Genomic DNA, 9,320 nt, shown 5'->3' with positions numbered 1-9,320 from the left:
GTATCATGCTGCCCTAGTATCACGCTGCCCCAGTATCACGCTGCCACAGTATCATGCTGCCCCAGTATCATGCTGCCCCAGTATCAAGCTGCACCAGTATCAAGCTGCCCCAGTATCAAGCTGCCCCAGTATCATGCTGCTCCAGTATCATGCTGCCCCAGTATCAAGCTGCCCCAGTATCAAGCTGCCCCAGTATCATGGTGCACCAGTATCATGCTGCCCCAGTATCAGGCTGCCCCAGTATCACGCTGCCACAGTATCATGCTGCCCCAGTATCATGCTGCCCCAGTATCAGGCTGCCCCAGTATCATGCTGCTCCAGTATCATGCTGCCCCAGTATCAAGCTGCACCAGTATGAAGCTGCCCCAGTATCAAGCTGCCCCAGTACCATGCTGCACCAGTATCAAGCTGCCCCAGTATCATGCTGCCCCAATATCAAGCTGCCCCAGGATCATGCTGCTCCAGTATCATGCTGCCCCAGTATCAAGCTGCCCCAGTATCAAGCTGCCCCAGTATCATGGTGCACCAGTATCATGCTGCCCCAGTATCAGGCTGCCCCAGTATCACGCTGCCACAGTATCATGCTGCCCCAGTATCATGCTGCCCCAGTATCAGGCTGCCCCAGTATCATGCTGCTCCAGTATCATGCTGCCCCAGTATCAAGCTGCACCAGTATGAAGCTGCCCCAGTATCAAGCTGCCCCAGTACCATGCTGCACCAGTATCAAGCTGCCCCAGTATCATGCTGCCCCAATATCAAGCTGCCCCAGGATCATGCTTCTCCAGTATCAAGCTGCACCAGTATCAAGCTTCCCCAGTATCATGCTGCCCCAGTATCATGCTGCACTAGTATCATGGTGCACCAGTATCATGCTGCCCCAGTATCAAGCTGCCCCAGTATCATGCTGCACCAGTATCAAGCTTCTCCAGTATCATGCTGCCCCAGTATCATGCTGCCCCAGATTCATGCTATCCCAGTATCATGCTAACCCAGTATAAGCTGCCCCAGTATCATGCTAACCCAGTATCATGCTAACCCAGTATCATGCTGCCCCAGTATCATGCTGCAACAGTATCATGTTGCCCCAGTATCATACTGCCCCAGTATCATGCAGCACCAGTATCAGGCTGCCCCAGTATCATGCTAACCCAGTATCATGCTGCCCCAGTATCATGCTTCCCCAGTATCATGCTGCCCCAGTATCATGCTGCCCCAGTATCAAGCTGTCCCAGTATTATGCTGCACCAGTATCATGCTGCCCCAGTATCACGCAGCCCCAGTATCACGCTGCCACAGTATCATGCTGCCCCGGTATCATGCTGCCCCAGTATCAAGCTGCACCAGAATCAAGCTGCACCAGTATCAAGCTGCCCCAGTATCATGCTGCTCCAGTATCATGCTGCTCCAGTATCAAGCTGCACCAGTATCAAGCTGCCCCAGTATCAAGCTGCCCCAGTATCATGGTGCACCAGTATCATGCTGCCCCAGGATCAGGCTGCCCCAGTATCATGCTGCCACAGTATAATACTGCCCCAGTATCATGCTGCCCCAGTATCAAGCTGCACCAGTATCAAGGTGCCCCAGTATCAAGCTGCCCCAGTATCATGCTGCTCCAGTATCATGCTGTATCAGTATCATGGTCCCCCAGTATCATGCTGCTCCAGTATGAGGCTGCCCCAGTATGAGGCTGCCCCAGTATCATACTGCCCCAGTATCATGCTGACCCAGTATTAAGCTGCCCAAGTATCATCCTGCCCCAGTTTCAAGCTGCCACAGTATCATGCTGCACCAGTATCAAGCTGCCCCAGTATCATCCTGCTCCAGTTTCAAGCTTCCCCAGTATCATGCTGTCACAGTATGAGGCTGCCTCAGTATGATGCTGCCCCAGTATCATGCTGCACCAGTATCAAGCTGCACCAGAATCATGCTGCACCAGTATCAAACTACACCAGTATCATACTGCCCCAGTATGAGGCTGCCCCAGTATCATGCTGCTCCAGTATCATGCTGCCCCAGTATCATGCTGCCCCAGTATCATGTTGCCCCAGTATTAAGCTGCCTCAGTATCAAGCTGCCGCAGTATCATGCTGCCCCAGTATCATGCTGCACCAGTATGAGGCTGCCCCAGTATCAAGTTGCCCCAGTATCATGCTGCCCCAGTATCAAGCTGCCCCAGTATCATCCTGCCCCAGTATCATCCTGCCCTAGTATGAGGCTGCCCCAGTATCAAGCTGCCCCAGTATCAAGCTGCCACAGTATCATGCTGCCCCAGTATCAAGCTGCCCCAGTATCAAGCTACCCCAGTATCATGCTGCCCCAGTATCATGCTGCACCAGTATCATGCTGCCACATTATGAGGCTGCCCTAGTATGAGGCTGCCCCAGTATCACGCTGCACCAGTATCAGGCTACCCCAGTATCATGCTGCACCAGTACCAAGCTGCACCAGTGTCATGCTCCACCAGTATCAAGCTGCACCAGTATCATGCTGCCCCAGTATCATGCTGCCCCAGTATTATGCTGCCCCAGTATGAGGTTGCCCCAGTATGAGGCTGCACCAGTATCAAGCTGCCCCAGTATCAGGCTGCCCCAGTATCATGCTGCCCCAGTATCATGCTGCCCCAGTATCATGCTGCAACAGTATCATGTTGCCCCAGTATCATACTGCCCCAGTATCATGCTGCAGCAGTATCATGCTGCCCCAGTATCAGGCTGCCCCAGTATCATGCTGCCCCAGTATCATGCTGCCCCAGTATCAAGCTGCCCCATTATCATGCTGCACCAGTATCAAGCTGCCCCAGTATCATGCTGCCCCAGTATCAAGCTGCCCCAGTATCAAGCTGCCCCAGTATCAAGCTGCCCCAGTATCATGCTGCCCCAGTATCATGCTGCCCCAGTATCAGGCTGCCCCAGTATCAAGCTGCCCCAGTATCAAGCTGCCCCAGTATCATGCTGCCCCAGTATCATGCTGCCCCAGTATCAGGCTGCCCCAGTATCACGCTGCCACAGTATCATGCTGCCCCAGTATCATGCTGCCCAAGTATCAGGCTGCCCCAGTATCATGGTGCACCAGTATCATGCTGCCCCAGTATCAGGCTGCCCCAGTATCACGCTGCCACAGTATCATGCTGCCCCAGTATCATGCTGCCCCAGTATCAGGCTGCCCCAGTATCATGGTGCACCAGTATCATGCTGCCCCAGTATCAGGATGCCCCAGTATCACGCTGCCACAGTATCATGCTGCCCCAGTATCATGCTGCCCCAGTATCAGGCTGCCCCTGTATCATGCTGCTCCAGTATCATGCTGCCCCAGTATCAAGCTGCACCAGTATCAAGCTGCCCCAGTACCATGCTGGACCAGTATCAAGCTGTTCCAGTATCATGCTGCCCCAATATCAAGCTGCCCCAGGATCATGTTGCTCCAGTATCAAGCTGCACCAGTATCAAGCTTCCCCAGTATCATGCTGCCCCAGTATCATGGTGCACCAGTATCATGCTGCCCCAGCATCAAGCTGCCCCAGTATCATGCTGCACCAGCATCAAGCTTCTCCAGTATCATGCTGCCCCAGTATCATGCTGCCCCAGTATCATGCTATCCCAGTATCATGCTAACCCAGTATAAGCTGCCCCAGTATCATGCTGCCCCAGTATCATGCTAACCCAGTATCATGCTTCCCCAGTATTATGCAGGCTTATTATCATGCTGCCACAGTATCATGCTGCCCAGTATCATGCTGCCACAGTATCATGCTGCCCCAGTATCATGCAGCCCCAGTATCATGCTGTCACAATATCATGCTGCCACAGTATCATGCTGCCACACCACCACACCACCAGGGCCACCACCACACCACCACCAGGGCCACCACCACACCACCAGTGCCACCACCACACCACCACCAGGGCCACCACCATACCACCACACCACCAGGGCCACCACCACACCACCAGGGCCACCACCACACCACCAGGGCCACCACCACACCACCAGGGCCACCACCACACAGCCAGGGCCACCACCAGGGCCACCACCACACCACCAGGGCCACCACCACTCCACCAGGGCCACCACCAAACCACCACCAGGGCCACCACCACCACAACACCAGGGCCACCACCACCACACCACCTGGGCCACCACCACACCACCAGGGCCATCACCACACCACCAGGGCCACCACCACACCACCAGGGCCACCACCACACCACCAGGGCCACCATCACATCACCAGGGCCACCACCACACCACCAGGGCCACCATCACATCACCAGGGCCACCACCACACCACCACCAGGGCCACCATCACACCACCAGGGCCACCACCACACCACCACCAGGGCCACCATCACACCACCAGGGCCACCACCACACCACCACCAGCGCCAACATCACATCACCAGGGCCACCACCACACCACCAGGGCCACCATCACACCACCAGGGCCACCACCACACCACCACCAGGGCCACCATCACACCACCAGGGCCACCACCACACCACCACCAGGGCCACCATCACACCACCAGGGCCACCACCACACCACCACCAGGGCCACCATCACATCACCAGGGCCACCACCACACCACCAGGGCCACCATCAAACCACCAGGGCCACCACCACACCACCACCAGGGCCACCATCACACCACCAGGGCCACCACCACACCACCACCAGGGCCACCATCACACCACCAGGGCCACCACCACACCACCACCAGGGCCACCATCACATCACCAGGGCCACCACCACACCACCAGGGCCACCATCACACCACCAGGGCCACCACCACACCACCACCAGGGCCACCATCACACCACCACCAGGGCCACCATCACACCACCAGGGCCACCACCACACCACCACCAGGGCCACCACACCACCACCAGGGCCACCATCACACCACCATGGCCACCACCACACCACTAGGGCCACCACCACACCACCACCAGGGCCACCACACCACCACCAGGGCCACCATCACACCACCAGGGCCACCACCACACCACCAGGGCCACCATCACACCACCAGGGCCACCACCACACCACCACCAGGGCCACCATCACACCACCACCAGGGCCACCATCACACCACCACCTGGGCCACCATCACACCACCAGGGCAACCATCACACCACCAGGGCCACCATCACACCACCACCAGGGCCACCACCACACCACCACCAGGGCCACCACCACACCACCACCAGGGCCACCATCACACCACCAGGGCCACTACCACACCACCACCAGGGTCACCACCACACCACCAGGGCCACCATCACACCACCACCAGGGCCACCACCACACCACCACCAGGGCCACCACCACACCACCACCAGGGCCACCACCACACCACCAGGGCCACCACCACACCACCACCAGGGCCACCACCACACCACCACCAGGGCCACCACCACACCACCACCAGGGCCACCACCACACCACCACCAGGGCCACCATCACACCACTAGGGCCACCATCACACCACCAGGGCCACCATCACACCACCAGGGCCACCACCAGGGCCACCATCACACCACCAGGGCCACCATCACACCACCAGGGCCACCATCACACCACCAGGGCCACCACCACACCACCACCAGGGCCACCATCACACCACCAGGGCCACCACCACACCACCACCAGGGCCACCATCACACCACCAGGGCCGCCACCACACCACCACCAGGGCCACCATCACACACCAGGGCCACCACCAGGGCCACCATCACATCACCAGGGCCACCACCACACCACCACCAGGGCCACCATCACACCACCAGGGCCACCACCACACCACCACCAGGGCCACCATCACACCACCAGGGCCACCACCAGGGCCACCATCACACCACCACCAGGGCCACCATCACACCACCAGGGCCACCATCACACCACCACCAGGGCCACCATCACACCACCAGGGCCACCACCACACCACCACCAGGGCCACCACCACACCACCATCAGGGCCACCATCACACCACCACCAGGGCCACCACCACACCACCACCAGGGCCACCACCACACCACCACCAGGGCCACCACCACACCACCACCAGGGCCACCATCACACCACCAGGGCCACCACCACACCACCACCAGGGCCACCATCACACCACCAGGATCACCACCACACCACCACCAGGGCCACCATCACACCACCACCAGGGCCACCATCACACCACCAGGGCCACCATCACACCACCACCAGGGCCACCATCACACCACCAGGGCCACCACCACACCACCACCAGGGCCACCATCACACCACCAGGGCCACCATCACACCACCACCAGGGCCACCACCACACCACCACCAGGGCCACCACCACACCACCACCAGGGCCACCATCACACCACCAGGGCCACCACCACACCACCAGGGCCACCACCACACCACCAGGGTCACCACCACACCACCAGGGCCACCATCAAACCACCAGGGTCACCACCACACCACCAGGGCCACCATCACACCACCACCAGGGCCACCACCACACCACCACCAAAGCCACCACCACACCACCACCAGGGCCACCACCACACCACCAAGGCCACTACCACACCACCACCAGGGCCACCACCACACCACCACCAGGGCCACCACCACACCACCACCAGGGCCACCACCACACCACCAGGGCCACCACCACACCACCACCAGGGCCACCACCACACCACCACCAGGGCCACCACCACATCACCAGGGCCACCACCACACCACCACCAGAGCAACCACCACACCACCACCAGGGCCACCACCACACCACCACCAGGGCCACCACCACACCACCACCAGGGCCACCATCACACCACCAGGGCCACCACCACACCACCACCAGGGCCACCATCACACCACCAGGGCCACCATCACACCACCACAACACCACCAGGGCCACCACCACACCACCAGGGCCACCATCACCACCAGGGCCACCATCACACCACCACCAGGGCCACCACCACACCACCAGGGCCACCATCACACCACCACACCACCACCACACCACCAGGGCCACCACCACACCACCAGGGCCACCACAACACCACCAGGGCCACCATCACACCACCACACCACCACCACACCACCAGGGCCACCACCACACCACCAGGGCCACCACACCACCACCAGGGCCACCACACCACCAGGGCCACCACCACACCACCAGGGCCACCACCACACCACCAGGGCCACCACCACACCACCAGGGCCACCACACCACCAGGGCCACCACCACACCACCAGGGCCACCAACACCACCAGGGCCACCATCACACCACCACACCACCACCAGGGCCACCACCACACCACCAGGGCCACCATCACACCACCACACCACCACCACACCACCAGGGCCACCACCACACCACCAGGGCCACCACAACACCACCAGGGCCACCACACCACCAGGGCCACCACAACACCACCAGGGCCACCATCACACCACCAGGGCCACCATCACACCACCAGGGCCACCATCACACCACCACCAGGGCCACCACCACACCACCAGGGCCACCATCACACCACCACACCACCAGGGCCACCACCACACCACCAGGGCCACCACAACACCACCAGGGCCACCACAACACCACCAGGGCCACCACCATCACATCACCAGGGCCACCACCACACCACCACCAGGGCCACCACCACACCACCAGGGCCACCATCTCACCACCAGGGCCACCACCACACCACCAGGGCCACCACAACACCACCAGGGCCACCACCACACCACCACCAGGGCCACCACCACACCACCACCAGGGCCACCACAACACCACCAGGGCCACCATCACACCACCACCAGGGCCACCACCACACCACCACCAGGGCCACCACAACACCACCAGGGCCACCATCACACCACCAGGGCCACCACAACACCACCAGGGCCACCACCACACCACCACCAGGGCCACCACCACACCACCACCAGGGCCACCACAACACCACCAGGGCCACCACCACACCACCACCAGGGCCACCACCACACCACCACCAGGGCCACCACAACACCACCAGGGCCACCACACCACCAGGGCCACCACCACACCACCAGGGCCACCACACCACCAGGGCCACCACCACACCACCAGGGCCACCACCACACCACCAGGGCCACCACCACACCACCAGGGCCACCATCACACCACCAGGGCCACCACAACACCACCAGGGCCACCATCACACCACCACACCACCACCAGGGCCACCACCACACCACCACCAGGGCCACCACCACACCACCACCAGGGCCACCACCACCACACCACCAGGGCCACCACCACACCACCACCAGGGCCACCACACCACCACCAGGGCCACCACCACACCACCAGGGCCACCACCACACCACCAGGGCCACCATCACACCACCAGGGCCACCACCACACCACCACCAGGGCCACCACACCACCACCAGGGCCACCACCACACCACCAGGGCCACCACCACACCACCAGGGCCACCATCACACCACCAGGGCCACCACCACACCACCACCAGGGCCACCACAGTACTGACACTCTCACAATCACATGCACTGTCACGCTTCGCTCTACTGCCTATTTATTTCCCATGTGTCTCACATATATTATACAAAGCTGTGCTGCGGGTCGCCTCTAGGGTCCAGGATGTTGTTGTTAAGATTCAGCTACTGGGAACACAAAGTTCCAAGTAGCACGGGCTATGGTGAGCCCGTAGTGGACTTACCTGGCACAGGAGCGGGGCAAGTAGCACGGGCTATGGTGAGCCCGTAGTGGACTTACCTGGCACAGGAGCGGGGCAAGTAGCACGGGCTATGGTGAGCCCGTAGTGGACTTACCTGGCACAGGAGCGGGGCAAGTAGCACGGGCTATGGTGAGCCCGTAGTGGACTTACCTGGCACAGGAGCGGGGCAAGTAGCACGGGCTATGGTGAGCCCGTAGTGGACTTACCTGGCACAGGAGCGGGGCAAGTAGCACGGGCTATGGTGAGCCCGTAGTGGACTTACCTGGCACAGGAGCGGGGCAAGTAGCACGGGCTATGGTGAGCCCGTAGTGGACTTACCTGGCACAGGAGCGGGGCAAGTAGCACGGGCTATGGTGAGCCCGTAGTGGACTTACCTGGCACAGGAGCGGTGCAAGTAGCACGGGCTATGGTGAGCCCGTAGTGGACTTACCTGGCACAGGAGCGGGGCAAGTAGCACGGGCTATGGTGAGCCCGTAGTGGACTTACCTGGCACAGGAGCGGGGCAAGTAGCACGGGCTATGGTGAGCCCGTAGTGGACTTACCTGGCACAGGAGCAGTGCAAGTAGCATGGGC

The sequence above is a fragment of the Procambarus clarkii genome, chromosome 4 (assembly GCF_040958095.1).
Source record: "Procambarus clarkii isolate CNS0578487 chromosome 4, FALCON_Pclarkii_2.0, whole genome shotgun sequence".
Taxonomy (NCBI): Eukaryota; Metazoa; Arthropoda; class Malacostraca; order Decapoda; family Cambaridae; genus Procambarus; species Procambarus clarkii.
This window is presented reverse-complemented; position numbering follows the sequence as displayed.